Below are 14,164 nucleotides of genomic sequence, written 5' to 3'. Positions count from 1 at the left end.
CTAACTCCATATACAGTAGTAAACTTGAAATGGATCAAAGACCTGAATGTAAGACATGAAACCATAAAACTCTTAGAAAAAAACAACCAAAAATATCTTGAGCATGAGCACGAGTAATTTTTTGCTGGATACATCTCCCAATGCAAGGGAAACAAAAGCAAAAATGAACAGGTGGAATTACATCAGCAGAACAAAAGGCAACCTACAGTATGGGAGAATATATTTGTAAATGATTTATTCAATAAGGGGTTAACATCCAAAAAATATAAACAACTCAACACCAAAAACCCCCAAATAACCCAATTAAAATAATTGGTGGAAGACCTGAACAGACACTTCTCCAAAGAAGAAATACAGATGGCCAACAGGCACATGAAAGGATGCTCCACATCACTGATCATCAGGGAAATGCAAATCGAAAGTACAATGAGATATCATCTCACAGCAGTTAGAATGGCCACTTGACAAATAACAAGTGTTGGCGAGAATGTGGAGAAAAGGGAACCCTCCTACACTGTCACTGTACATTGGTGCAACCAGTCTGGAAAGCAGTTACAGAGGTTCCTCAAAAAATGAATAAAAAATACATAGAACAGAATATTATTTGGCCATAAAGAGTAAAGAAGTCCTGCCATTTGTGACAACTTGGATGCACCTAGAGAGTATTATGCTCAGTGAAATAAGGCAGGTGGAGAGAGACAAATGCCGTATGATTTCAGTTATTTGTGGAATCTAAAGATAAAACAAAATGAACAAAATAGCGGTAGACTCATAGACACTGAGAAGTGACTGGTGGTTGTCATAGGGAGGGATTGGGGTGGGTGAAGGGGATAAAAATGCACAAAATTTTTGAATAATAATAAAGTTGGTGACAGGGATGACAGCGCAACATGAAGAATATAACCAATGATTCTGTGCCATCTTTTTATAAGTTGACAGATAGTCACTGCACTAATTTGGGTAAGGATTTAATAATGTGAGTAACTGTTAAACCACTGGCTGTATACTTGAAACTAATATAAGATTGTATATCAACTATACTTCAAAAAATGCAGTGGAGTTCTGTATATTAATTTGTATCCTGCAACTTTACTGAATTCATTTGTTATTCGTTTTATTAGGTATTTTGCTGGAGTCTTTAGGGTGTTCTATGTATAGCATCAGGTCATCTAAAAATAGTGATAGTTTTACTTCTTTCTTAACAACTTGGATGACTTTTATTTCTTTTTCTTTTCTGATTGTTGTGGCTAGGACTTCCAATACCATGTTGAATAAAAATGGTGAAATCCTTGTCTTGTTTATGAACTTAGAGGAAAAGTTTTCAGCTTTTTGCCACTGAGTATGATGTTAGGTGTTGGTTTGCTATAGATGACAGCCTTTATTATTTTGAAATATGTTCCCTCTATGCCCACTTTGTTGAGTTTTTATCATAAATGGATGTTGAATTTTGTCAAATGCTTTTTCAGCAACTATTGGATGATCATGTTGTTTTTATCCATCCTTTTGTTAATGTGGTATATTGCATTGATTTGTGGATATTGAATCCATCCTTGCATCTCTGGGATAAACCCTACTTGATTATGGTGAATGATCTTTTTGATGTATTTTTGAATGTGATTTGCTGATATTTTGTTGAGCATTTCTGCATCCACGTTCATCTGGGATATTGGTCCATAGTTTTCTTTTTTTGTAGTGTTGTCTAGTTTTGATGCTAGGGTGATGCTGGCCTCAGAGATGGATTTGGAAGCTTTTGTTCCTGTTTCTTTTTTTTTTTTTTGAATAGTTTGAGTAAGAAAGGTGTCGACTCTTCTTTCAAGTTTTGGTAGACTTCACCTGTGAAACCATCTGGTATTGGATTTTGTTTGTTTGTTGGGGGTTTTAGGTTACCAATTCAATTTCATTACTAGTAATTGGTCTCTTCAAATTTTCTTCCTGGTTCAGACTTGGAAGACTGTGTGTTTTTATTATCTCTTTCTTCTAGGGTGTCGAATTTTTTTGGTATATAGTTTTTCATAATTTTCTCATAATTGTTTGTATTTTTGTGATGTTAGTTGTAACCTCTCTTTTATTTTTTATTTTATTTGGGTCTTCTCTCTTTTTCCCTTGGTGAGTTTAGCTAAAGGTTTATAAATGTTGTTTCTGTTTTCAAAGAACCAGCTCTTAGTTTCATTGACCTTTTGTATTGCTTTTTAGTTTCTATTTCATTTCTTTCCACTTTGATCTTTGTTCTTCTTTTTCTTGTTTCTTTAGGTGTGAGGTTAGGTTGTGTATTTAAGATGTTTCTTGCTTCCTGAAGTAGGTTTATATTGCTATAAACTTCCCTCTTAGGATAGCTTTTCTACATCTGAAATATTTTGAAACATTGTATTTCTATTTTCATTATTCTCTATTTTTCGATTTCTTCTTTGATTTCTTTGATGATGCTTTGATTGTTTAGTAGCATGCTGTTTAGCCTCCATGTGTTTGTGGTTTTTCCATTTTTTTTCTTTTTTCCAGTTTTATACCATTGTGGTTGGAAAAGACGCTTGATATGATTTCAGTCTTCTTGAATTTATTGAGACTTGCTTTGTAGTCTAACATGTGATCTATTCTGGATAGTGTTCCATGTGCACTTGAAAAGAATGTATATTTTGTTGTTTTGGATATAAAGTTCTGTAGATACATGTTAATTCCATTTGATTTAATGTGACATTCAAATCCATTGTTTCTTTCCTGATTTTTTTGCATGGATGATCTGTACATTGATGTAAGTGGGGTTTTAAAGTCCCCTACTGTTATTGTATTAATGTCAATCTCTCCCTTTGTGTTTGTTAGTATTTGCTTTATATTCTTAGGTGCTTTTTTTTTTTTGAACTTATACTACTTTTGTCTTTTTGAACTTCATTCTAGCTTTTAAGTGATTGATCTACTACCTTTGGTGTATGTTTGTTTTATCTATGAAATTTTCACTTTCCTATTTTTCTTGCTTTTATTAGGGTCTTTTCCTCTTCAGACCCTTTAGCATTTCATGTAAGGCTGATTTAGTTAGTGGTGGTGAACTGTTTTAACTGTGTTTGTCAGTGAAGCTCTCTGTCTCCCCTTCCATTCTGAATGATAACCTTGCTGTGTGGAATATTCTTGGTTGGGTGTTTTACTCTTCAGCACTTTGAATATGCCACACTACTCCCTTCTGGTCTGTAGATTTTCTGCAGAAAAATCAGCTAATAGCCTTTGGTTCCCTTGTAAGTAACTCATTGCTTTTTTCTCACTGCTTTTAAGATTCTCTCATTGTCTTTGATCTTTGACATTTAAATATTGTATGTGTCTTGGTGTGGACCTCTTTGGATTTATCTTATTTTGGGGACTCTCTCTGCTTCCTGGGTCTACATGTCTGTTTCCTTAGGTTAAGGAAATTTTCTGCTATTATTTCTTCAAATAAGTCTTCTACTTCTTTCTCTCTCTCTCTCTCTCTCTCTCTCTCTCTCTCTCTTCTCTTCCTTGGATTTCTGTAATGTGAATGTTTGGGTGTTTGATATTGTCCCAGAGCTCCTTTAACCTATCCTCACTTCTTGTTACTCTTTTTCCTTCTGCTGTTCAACCTGAGTGCTTTCCATTCCTCCATTTTCCAAATCGCTGATTCTTTCTTCTGCATCCTCTAATCTGCTGTTGATTCCCTCTAGTATATGCTCCATTTCATTTATTGTATTCTTCATCTTTGATTGGTTCTCTTTTATGTTTTCTATCTCTTTATAGATGTTTTCACTGAGTTCCTCCATTCTTCTCTTAAGTCTGGTGGGCATCTTTGTAATTATTAATTTTAACTCTTTGGTAGATTGCTTATCTCTGTTTCATTTTGTTCTTTTTCTGAAGTTTTGTCATATTCTTTTGTTTCAAGTGTATTCCTCTGACCCCTCATTTTGTTTGACGTTTTGTAGTTGATCTATTAATTAGTAGAAGGTCTACCCTCTCCCAGTCTTGACTGATTGACTAATCACTTGTGTAGAGAAAGTCCTCTAGATAGGCAGTGTGTGCTTAGTGGTTTTGGCTTGCTAGCTGGAGGCCCAGTGAGCATGAGCTAGGGTGTCCTGGTGTCAGGGCTCTCAGGACATAGTTGGGTATGGCATGGTTAGAATATGGTTGTTGGTGGCTTAGAGGGTCCCATTGTAAAGGCTCCTGAGGGGCCCACAGTGGTAGGGTGGCAGCAGATCCAGCCATTGCCTCTGAGGAAGCCACACCCCTGTGGCTACTGACTCTGAGTCCATGTGCAGCAGCAGCGTGTCTGGCTTCAGTGAAGCTATGCCTCTGTAGCTACTGGTTAGTGCACGTGGTACAGTGAGGGCTAAGTTGTGCCCTTTAGGAGGTGACTGTCTTTGTACTCTTGGGAAGCTGTGGTCTGAATGTGTTCTCCAGCTGATGTGTCTGGTTGTAGGTGGGGGCTAAGAAGCTTCCAAGACAAGTTGAAGTTGCTTTGTGTTCCCCAGCTTGCTCCCCATTTCACTCTCAAGGTGAAGAAAGAGTGCAAACAATGGTGCTCACCAAATCTCTCATATGGAGAAAGTTCTAGTCAGTCCCCTGCCAAGCAGTGGGTGATGTAGTTCTGTAAACCATCTTTTTTCATTTATAGTCTAAATGCACTTTAAAGTGCAGGTCTTTTCCTATGTGTATACCAGAGCATGTGTCCCAGTTCCTCACAATATCCCTCTCCACTGTAGGTCATTGTGCTTCTGGTCACACTCCCTCCATTACTATTTCTCTGTCCTGCTATTTTTTAACATAATCTTTCTATCCCTTGCTGTGCAGAAGGTTTTCACTTAGTCCTCAGTTCTTCAAGATGAATTGCTCCATGGGTAGGTGTAGGTTCTGTGTGAAGGTCGGGGGAGGTAGGTTCAAGCTCTCTCTATGCTGCCATCTTTGTAGAAGTAGGACTTTAGAGTTTTCATAGCATTTTTCATGTAGTTCATCTCATTCATTTTTCAAAATAACTGTATAAATAGTTCAGGTGTTCTTATCTCTACTTTGTAGATAAGGAACATGAGGTTTAAGTGATTTCCCCTGAAATTCAGAGGTAATAAGTGGCAGAGTGGGCATTTAAACCAATGCCACTTAAAACACAATGTTCTAATCTTTCCAAAGCAACTCAGCACTCTCAGGAGTGTTACTCTACATTATAAGTGAGACTCCATCTTGATATGGAAGCACACAATCTATTTTCTCATCCTGAGACCCCAAACTTCAAAAGTTAAAAGGGGTTGAGGGCCTAATTAACTAATTGGGAACCTACAGAGAAAAAAATACGAAGTTGTCACCTAGGAAAAACAGCAGGAGGATCTCTGCATAAGATGCGAGATTTAAGTAACTGTGAATCAAACTCACAGCTGAATCTCTCTTGATAATTGAATGATTTCTGGCATTTTTCCTAGAAACTCCCATGCAAGTTTCTGGAAATTCAGCCAGAAAGGCAGGGGAAGGACATTTGAGACAGAGCCATTCTGATATATCTGAAATGGCCTTCTCTTCTGCAGCAAACAGCTGACCTCACAGGGAGTGTCAGGATTGCTGACTCACTTGCTGAGAGATCAGCTTAAAGACAAACCTTATTGATGTGACCACTCAGAAGAAAGCCATTACAGTACCTTAAGAATTTGTGACATTTGTCAGCTGCATTCTTTACATTCAGCTCCTCACCCAGCCTGTAGAGGGGTCCCCTTGCTCCACCTAACACTTTAAGTTTCTAGTCATGGGCACTCACCACCTTCTGCATTCTTTATTCTTGACTAGATGCTTTTACTGCAGGGTAAGCATTTTCTTCTAATTTATGGTGTTATCTATATGCAACCAAAAGTCTTGTTCTTATTTAAGAAGTGGTGTTATTTCACCTTGAACCTCTAGCCTTTTTTTTTTTTTCAGTGGCGGGTCTTCCCAGAACAAGAAACAGGAAGCCAGGGGGAGAGGGACTCAGGGAATCCGTAGCTGTTCATTCTCTCTTCTTTTGTTCATCTATCTTTCCCTCACCATATGTCACAGGCCATTTGTCATTCTGGACTAAAACATCACTGTGATATAGAAGCCTTTAGCTAGGCACAGTTCTAAGAATTGGCTAAGGATAGTTTTAGAGCAACTGATACTGGCCTATGTTTTATTCAAATCTGCGTAGGTAGGACTCATTTCATCTATTTACAAACTCATTTCCTCAGATCCCATTAATGAATATACCAGGCTGAAAAGCAATAGTTAATGCCTACAACAAAGTCTAATAAAGCAGGCATATTAAGTACTGATTAAATTAGATGAAGACTTAATTAGGTTATGAATTTTGAAATTCTTTTCTAATAACATGAAAAATAGTTTCATTTGTTAGTTTTCTTAATGAAGATAATGACTTTAACATCTATTTACTGCCTCATAGGACTTAGAGATCCTTGCATACAGTAGATACTTAGTGAATACGCATTATAAATGAATGAATGAACAATATAAATTCCCACACTTGGGTCTGAGTAAATTTATATACATAGGATAAAGAAATACCTTGTCAATGGAATGCATTAAAAGTATAGACATATTAGGTCAATTCTTACAACATATAAATGTTTACTGTATGTCTGATGATATGTAAAACATTATAATAGGAGCTGTGGGGACCTCAAAGATGAATCAGATACCAAACTTAACTGTAGAGAGACTTAGATACAAACAAGATTAAAAAGGAGATATGACAAATGATATAAAGAATTTGTGAAGGCTCTCCTGCAGAAATCAAACATCTTTTCTGTTTTCCAAAGCTTTGGAATTCCTGTGCCCATCACAGGTCACAGCTTTAAGATAGTTCAGCATTCCTTCCTCCTCTGATCACAGAAGTCTCTCTGGTTACATCAGCTATCTTTCTCCTCAAAATAACTGTTGCTGCCATGTCTGAGAGAATTTTGGTTCTCACATACTGCCTCACCATCTTCTGGGAAAGTTGTTCTTACCATCTTATTCACTTTTTCTGAGTGAAGTTCTTTTTGCCTTCAAGTGATATATTCTATCTTCTATAGACTCCCAGTCTAGGATAATGGGTTTTTTTTGCATTTTCAAGTTTCAATTCAAATGTAAGCAAATTAGGCTACTTAATAGATCCCATTAAACTGTGTGACGTAAAGCAGGCTGTTCCAGTTTTTCTCTTCTACCACGTTATATGCTTTACTAACTTCCCAGTGATGTGCTTAAGATACCAGACAAGATTAGTGAGAACACAAATGTTTCTTTTGATGCAATGCCAATTAATTGATGGCTAAATATTATTAAATATTCCTAGGGAAACATTACCTCATATGAGGACCAAAATTGTAACCATTGTTCTATTTCACACAAGAATTCCAGATGAGAATGGTTTTTGTTCTTCTTGATGAATTCTAATTTCATTTTGTATCTTAAACAAAAGCTGTATATCAGGGTAGGTTATCATGTTGGCCTGCCACCTTTGTGGTATAGAAACATCTCAACATTTATTCAGGAAAATAGGTCTGGTGGTGTATTTTCACCCTGCCTAGACTCTATGGACCAGATATCTAAAAATTGGTACCATGAGTAGTCAAACACCATGGCTTATAGATCTAGTTGATCAGTGGAGTATGGACACCTGCATTAACTGTCCCTAGTGTAATTATTAATGAGATATGTAATATTACTTCTTCTGAAAATGATATGGTATGTATCACTTTATTCCTGTAGTCATTTTTCCAAGAAAAGGAATGAACAGCAAGAGCATGAATACACTTGCATATTGCTTGTCAGAACAGCTTTCATCATTATGTACAACTTCCATCCAGACTCCATTTTCTTTGTAGAATGTTATTCTGGTTAATTTTCCCTCCTATGATCCTTCTCCCTCTTCCTAATTGGGTCTTCTGCATCAGAAATACCTAAGCAATCTCACGCATTAGACATTCTTTTTAGGCAGCTAATGACCCCTGGGAAAATTTTAAAAAAAATCATTGTCATCTTTAATCCCAAATAAGCCAAAGCCTTCACTTATATTTGAAGGGATCCTGTAACTTTCTGTTATATTTTTCTTCACTTTTGGCTTTTATCTGCTATTGTTATCCTGGTAAAAAGCCAAAGGATCAGATTCTTTCCATAAGAAGTTATGGAAATGTTTCAAATTCTGTTATGTGGTTTTTATTGGTTATATGGTTTTTCATTGTTTGGGGTTGGGAGGACTATATCATAAAACCACTTTCTTTGATTTAAAATTACTCTAGAAAAAGACTCAGTGATTTATGTTGTTTACTTGTATGTGGAATAGTTATAGGGAATTAAAATTGGATGAAAGAAGCTGAGGTGTGATATGGGGAAATAGAAAGACTGAAAGATGGGAGACTCTAGAGGAGCAGAGGTGGGGAGGGAAATGCACTTTAATTTTATTCTGGGGTGAAATTGTTGATGTACTGAGTGGTATAACACTACTGCAGCCCCTAATTGGTGTCTACTGAGAAACTGGTTTCAAAGATCCTTCAGCCTCAACTGAACTGCAGACTTCCAGATGCAGGAGCATATCTTTTATAAATGGTGGTTCAAGGTCTGTTAAAGTGAATTTTGGCTTTCAGTTCAAAGAGGTCTTTTAGACTTACACATCTGTCTCTAAGAGTACAATTCTCATCTTTAAAAAGTATATCAAATCTTTGAGTATAGGACAAGGCAGTTGAGGGAATTTTCTCACCAGAAATTTATTCAAAGGCTTAGCAAATCATCCCTTAAATATGACTGGGCTGCCATATTTATGGGAGAAGTCCTATAACCATGACTTTCAGTGACTTCAACATTCATATTCATGATTCTTGATCTTGAAATTTCTCCACATCCTGATTTCTGTGACCATATCCTTCTCTACTTCAACTGTTATAAGCCTCACCTAAGGGCTGCTTATCATCTGTGGAAGCTCTCATCTCATAAGTCCCATTTTAACTTTCATACTCTTTCATTCCTGGTATAATTATGCTTTCTGACCTCACAATGCATTGAGCACCCAGTCTGTACTGCAGATAGTGTTCTAAACACTGCGGATGTAATGATGAGTTGGGGACAAGCGGTCCTTTTCACAAGTCAATGGGCTATTATATCTTGTTAAGTATTTCTATAGGGAGGCCCTGGGGGTCAGAGGAGGGCATAAGAAGGGCTTGTTGTGGGAGTAAACAAGGTAGGGCTTCCTAATGGGGATAGTATTTAAACTATCATCTATAAAAGGAGGAGAGAAGGTCAGGTTAAGAGAGTGGCTAAAGGTTGTTTTAGGCAGAGGAATTTTCAGTTTATAACTCTAGAGTCTAACACTTCAGCACTCATCTGTCAGTAGGCACTCACAAAGCCCATGGCTTACACTGTAACATAGGATAGAAATAGTAAATACTGTCATCCTGAGGTTAGTAGGAAATCTTGCTTACCTCTTTCTGCTACTGTTCTTCAGAGACACAGGTTAGAATCTATTTGGAAACTGATCCAGTTGGCAATAGCTTTATAGATACTGTAGTTTTAGTATATTTTTCCTCTTCTGGGAGAATAATAACAATAATGATAACCTGCACTTTTTTCTTGTTAAGGCTTTAATATATTTTCTTACTTTAGCTTCAGAAGAACCCTGTGTAGTAAGTGTTATTATTGTTGTTATTGTTGTTTTACAAATGAGAAAACTGAAGACCAGGGAAGTTAAGTCAACAGCTAATAAATGACTAATAAATAGAGAAATCAGTATTTATAATCAGGCATCTGACTCTAGCCTGCACTCTTAACCATTAGATTCTACAGCGAGGAGTTATTGGGTACATTTTTACCACTTGAAGACCTAAATAAAGATTTTTCATGGTCAGGGAAAACTCCTACTTTTTAATGACAAACTCAAATGTCATTTCCTTTAATTCCCTCCCCACTGTAGCCAGTGACAATTATTTAGTTTCTCTGCTTATATGGTGCATGGCATATACTAAGGTAGAGAACTAGCTGAATGGATAAATGAATGAATATTTCTATAACATTTAATATACATTTCCATCATAGCTGGTTCACCACTAAATTATATTTATAGTAGTGTTTATACATTTATTTGCATGTTAGAATATGAAATTCTTGATGAAAAAGATAAGTTTTAATCATCTTTTTATGCCGTCACCTAGCACAAATCCTGGCAGGTACATACTCAGTAAATATATATATACTAAATAAATGAGTGACAGAGAACAAATGAATGAATTAATGAATGAATGGCTAAATGAAAGAAAGGATTCCAGAGATGAGCACTAGAGTGGTCAGAAACTCCAACCATGTCAGTGTGTACCTGCTTGCGTGCCTAAAGATCCGCCAGCATTTATCTCATTTTCTTGCATATAGTAGTTATGAAAGAGGTTTAGTACTTCCCAAGGATCCATGTGCTTCCTTTTATCTGTATAGTGTGATATGACTAGTTCTGGCTGTGAACCAAAATGATTTGTGTCACTTGGGGCTTAGATAGTTAAGATTGGGTATGTGTTCTTCTCTCTTTCTTCCCCTAGTACAAAAACCTTAGAGATGACACCTTGAAATAAAGGCATCACATGATGGAAGGAGCCTAGATACCTGTGTTACTGGATGGTAAAAGCTGCCTGGTGAAAACTGGAACTCCACAGTACTTGGGTAATTAAGGTCCATACCTTTGTTGAGATAAGGCATTGAGATTTTGTGACTTATTTGTTACTGCAGCATAGTATAGCCTATTGGGACTAATACAGTAAGTATCAGTAATTGTTGATGGAAGGAATAGGTCACACCATTACCTATGATATTGACATTGACATCACTGTCATACTGAATATGGCATCAGTTTTTGTTCCCCTTCCAAATGGTTAAAGTTGTGTGGCCTTTAAAAAACAAGCATAGTTAAGCGTTAATATATTACTGTCAGTGTCTACTAATGTGAAAGTTCTTCTGCTTAGTCTCTGACCTAAGTAATTGTAAAACATGCAAATTATCTTGTCTCAATTATAAGAAGGATAAAAAAAACTAAAAGCAAAACAAAATCTCCTTGGGGTCAAGGATAAAAAAACTAAACAAAGCTAAACAAAATCTCCTGTGGATTGAAGAGTTGGAACAAACAAGCCTCCCTAAAGTTTACCATTTGGCAAAATGAGAATTTTGTTCACAGAATCACATGGTTCACTCTGCTCTATCAGTTCCACCAGCAGAGTCATTCATTTTTTCATCAGCTATTTAATAAGCATCTAGTCAGGACTACTAAAATGCATACAAGGAACAACATTGGACATTTTGTTCATAGTTGGATCTTCCTTGGGCTTATAGGCCAGTTCTAACTTAGAGCAAGATGATTTATGCAGTCTGGAGTTTACAGGCAAGGGGTAACTGTGTGCCTGACTTAGTATAATCCTGATGTTTCTCTTTTGTCTGTTTACATTTATGGCTGTGGTTTGAAGGTGGCTTGGAATCTGAGTTTCCTTATCAGAGATCTGACTTATTTAGACAGGTTGACCTGAGTTTTTATAAAAGTCTCAACTGCTTCATTCGTTTTTCAGGCATTAAGCAAATGCCTGAGGGTCTCCCATTAACCCTCTGGTGGATCAAGGGTGGTAGTTTGGGTGTATAATTCATTCAGGTGGAATAAATCAGTTGTGACTCGTTGGATGCTGCTTCTTTAGCAATAATGGACTTATACAACATCAGTGGCTATTTTTGGTGGAGTCTTCGTATTTCATGGCTATAACTGCTGTTACTTTCCAACAAACTAAAAATGGTGGGGTGGGGAGGGCTTGCTTATTTCTGTCTTTCCCACTTGAGTTTAGCATGTTGGGACCTAGTGCTCCTGACTGAATCACAGCATGTGACCTAATAGGTCCCTGCTGCATATGACCTTAGGAAGTGGCAGGAGCTGAACCCTAGCTCAGAATTCCCTGTTCAAGAGGACAGGCAGTCAGAAAAACAAGGAAGAAGTACGTTTATTGCCTGTGTTGGGTAATCTGATGCCTTGGGGTGAAGTGAGTGAAAGCCAGACAACCTTTCTGTAAGTTTCTTTGAATGGAAGCTGGCAGCATCTACGGGCAGCTTTCCATCATGGAATATCCATTAACCTTGTTTATCTCTTGAAAAACTCTGCTCTGTTTCCAGTCTGCTGCTTGTCAAAATATGGTGCAAGAGATCATCTTCAAGTTCAAGGAGAGGATGTGCTTTTCAGCTATTTGTGAAAATGTGGTCTTGGGGTGCTGATTCTTTCTCTCTGTTTTCAGAGGCAAGCAACAAGCAACATGATCTGAACACAGGCAGTTTCAGAGAGGTCCTTAGATACATAGATCTCCTACGGACAGAGGGCCCCCCCCCCCGCTACTCCCACCTTTTTTTTTTTTTGCCTAGTTCCTTCTGGAGTTCATAGGTGATAGCTTGGAAGCTAAAACTGAATGTAAGATTCAGATTCTTATATTGATCTTTCAGTTTCCCTTTGAGACCATGTCCCACCCAGTACAGTGTTGGCTATAGGACTACTCTAGTTCTTTCTCTGTTCACTCTCCATCCACATATGGCATTTCAGCACATCAGAGCTACAAGCCTGTCTTTCATCTGTCTTCAGAGCAACCAAATGTTTTATATGAAAGTGTTTTATGTAAGTGTTTATTAATGAAAGAATCTAGATTAGAATTTAAAAAGGGACAGTTTGATTAGACTTGTAAAATATGTTATTCCCAGTAATAGTTATTAACATGAAAATAGGTTACAATATGAGGTTTTTAAGTTACCATATGTAGCAATCTTCTAATAAGAAAGAAAACCATTTTCTTGGATGAATAACTGCTGTCTCACTTTAAGATAATTGAGGTAGATGGGTTAGGATGCTATTGAATATGATGTAGAAATTCTTAATTGTTTAATTTAAATATAATTAATTTATAAATGTGTCCTTGTAGAAAATAATATTTAAGAGTTAGACTTTAATTTTAACACATTTGAAAATGAGTCACAGAATATGGACTAGAACATATTCTAGCCATATAGTTTGTGCTTCAATCTCTAATTAGCACAGAGTGCACCAGCTTTAAATAGTAATTCTTTAAAAACAAAACCCAAAAAATTCAAGGGTGAGGATGCCACAGAATTCTATTATATTATTTAATAATCATTATATCAGGAAGTTCTTTCTCATACTTAAACTCAAGTTAATATTCTGTTTTCAATGTGTTTTTCTCCATTAGATAGCTAAAAAAAACCATATTTATATATAATTTAGTACAACATAAATAAGTATAGTTCTATGTATTGCCATACATGTGACTTGAGTGCATTTAAATTTAGTATTAGAAGAATAGCGTTTATCAGATTAGTTCTGCTTGTCTGGTCATATTTATGAATAAAGGATATTATAATCTTCAAAATGAGTTTACGTTCTTATGCTATTGGCTGGTTTATTAAATACCCATGAAAGGCAAACTTAAGGATATGTAAGTTTAGCTTTGAATATCTGTTGAGCATTTCCAGTGGGCCAGTCATGGTGGTTGTTGCTTTCACATGTTTTGTCATTTAATTCCTATAACATCCCTGTGATTCAGGAATTTCCAAAGCCTTTTATTAATACCTTTCATATAGAGCTTTGATGCCCAGAGTAAAATCCAGCTAGTTGAAGAAACACAAGCACCAAAGCAAAAGGTCTTGAGATGATGCAAACTCCTATGTGACTTAACCAGAGAATTCTTTCGCCATGATTAGGTCATTATGGAGAAAGCAGTACCAAACAGAAAAAAGTTTTCTCTATCTGAGAGAGCATTAGACTGGCACAGAATCAGAAGATACAGTATTGCTTAAATTGTCTATATCCCTGTGACCTTAAATTGGGTTGTATTGGAGTCACGGTTTTTGTTTGTCTGTAAACTCAATAAAATGTTCATAGTTAATGTTTTTAAAATGTTTTGGCCATGACCCACCATAAGAAATACACTTTATGTTGCAGCTCAGTAAACACGCACTCACACACACAGTTTCACCAAACACTTTTTATTCTTTCTATACAATGCATTCTGATATTTTTGCTTTGTTCTATTTTACCTTTAAAAATAGTGTTTGTTTCCCACTAAAATGATTTCACAGCTGACTGATGGATCTCAATCTGCAGTTTGAAAAAACACGTTAAGCTCTTAAAAACAAATTATGATATGTTAATGATGTGTTTTACCACATTCAAAAA

At 36.4% G+C, this 14,164-nt stretch overlaps 1 protein-coding gene across 17 annotated transcripts in view; it reads left to right on the top strand.

The window, feature by feature from the left end:
- LOC118972456 (uncharacterized) overlaps positions 1-14,164 on the top strand; it is a 423,078-nt gene that overhangs the window by 121,904 nt on the left and 287,010 nt on the right. For 2 of the 17 annotated variants that reach the window (XR_012120647.1, XR_012120651.1), the window contains one exon: positions 10,500-10,620. The exons of 14 other annotated variants lie outside the window; for them this stretch is intronic. The gene's annotated coding sequence lies outside the window, so the exon portion shown is untranslated. Of the gene's footprint in view, positions 1-10,499; positions 10,621-11,898; positions 11,999-14,164 lie in introns of those variants that run through there. One more of the 17 variants, XR_012120653.1, reaches the window with a different exon arrangement.

The sequence above is a fragment of the Manis javanica genome, chromosome 8 (genome assembly GCF_040802235.1).
Source record: "Manis javanica isolate MJ-LG chromosome 8, MJ_LKY, whole genome shotgun sequence".
Lineage (NCBI taxonomy): Eukaryota > Metazoa > Chordata > Mammalia > Pholidota > Manidae > Manis > Manis javanica.
The sequence above is the reverse complement of the archived record's forward strand: the minus strand, read 5'-3'. Positions and strand labels throughout refer to the sequence as shown.